We start from the raw sequence: 1,775 nt of genomic DNA, 5'->3' as shown, positions 1-1,775 counted from the left end.
CGATTTTCACATCACCCGCTCGCTTCACGATATTGCTATTATATTCGTTCATAAACAACTTTAATAATAGCGAAAAACCATGAACATTAAAAAGTTGTGTATGTGCCTGATACGAAAGCCTGCGGCTTACTTGCTCATTGATAGTCGTAACTTGATTCGATTGCAAAGTTCTAACGCGCATTACTGTAATGCGTCACAACTCTCGTTGCGACAGTGGTTCGTACCCACCGACTGTCCCCTGCGTTCGTCTGCTTTCTGATATCCGATGCCGTAGGGTTGAAACTAAGGACCGAACTTGCAACAGGGATAGTTATTTGATTTGCCTTGTGTGGATATCTACAAGTTAGGAAGTAGAGATATTACATATCTGTAGTCAGAGGGTCGAGCCCTCGCGTCGGAAGCTGCACCGTGCGAGAACGGCTTTCCTTTCCGTACGGAATGAGGAATATAGTTAGATTTGATGTCACAAGCATTTGTAATGAAAACGCGCGAAATACGAAAATATCTGCATGACTGCACACGCTAGCGTGCCGCGACACCAGCGGTGCCGGGTGTTACTCGCAAGAATTAACTCTGCTCGATGCCATTGACCTCCTTCTCAATGCCGCTGCGCATTGTATTGGATTCGCGTCTCACGCGGAAGAGGCAGCTTGCCGTTCACGGTACCCGCCGTGGTTACTATTTTTTTTTTATTGCGAAAGCGTGCCTTTTGTCATAAAGAATAATTTACACGTGTAGATACACGCCGGATTCTCGGAGGAAGTCCAGCGGTGCCCGGTGGTGGGGCCCCAAGATCCAACTGTCTACATCTGGCGGCCGACCTGGGGGTGGTCCACATCGAAGCAGGTGTTTCTGGCGGAGGGCTTGTAGAGTGGTTGCTGAGTGGCTATGGTGTTGGGCTGCTGAGCAAAAGGTAGTGGCATCGGATCCCAGCCACGCCTGCCGTATTTAGATGAGCGCGAAATGGGACTACACTCGCGTACTTACGTTTAGGTGCACGTTAAATAATCCCGCGGAGTCCAAGTTGTTCGGCAGTCCCCCAGTAGGGCGCGCCTCATAATCATATCGTGGTTTTGGCACGTAAACCCCCATTATTAAATGTATTTCTTGTTGGGCCGTTCACGGTGACCAACTTCAATTCCGATGCCTCGCCATTTTCACGTGGCCTCCGAGATTTGCACTGAGCAGAATTGATTCTTCTGAGTAACGCTTGGCACCGCTGGTGTCGCAGCGTGCGGACGGGTAATCATGGGGCTATTTTCATATTTCGCGCGTTTTCTTTGTGACGTGGAAAAAATAATTGCGCGAGACAGCAACTGAAAGCATCTGAATCGGGTGTTTTAAAAAAAATTATTACTTTTCTATTAAAATACGCGCCCTAAATGCAGTAATTAAATACTTAGGTAATAATATCGTCTAATTATCGAATTATCCACGCACACACACACACGCACACTCAGGGTGTGCCACGTAACCTGAGCGAAGTATTAAAAATGTGCCAATGCCACGTAGCTGGACTAATTAGACTTAATGAATTAATCAACTTCTCAAGTATTATAATTACAGGAAAAGTGTCAATTAGAAAATTGTATAGCAACATGAAATTTTCCGATACAGGTTTCTGTTGCACGATACGTGCTACAGAAAAGTGTTTTTCCGAACGTGAAAGAAGCTTGCGAATACACGTAGTGCCTCGAGCGGCCAGCACGCGGCACTTTTGCATGTATTTTTGCGGGCTTCTTTCACGCTCGGATAAGCACCTTTATGTAGCCCGT

This window comes from Dermacentor variabilis, chromosome 6 (assembly GCF_050947875.1).
Source record: "Dermacentor variabilis isolate Ectoservices chromosome 6, ASM5094787v1, whole genome shotgun sequence".
In the NCBI taxonomy this organism is placed as follows: domain Eukaryota; kingdom Metazoa; phylum Arthropoda; class Arachnida; order Ixodida; family Ixodidae; genus Dermacentor; species Dermacentor variabilis.
This window is presented reverse-complemented; position numbering follows the sequence as displayed.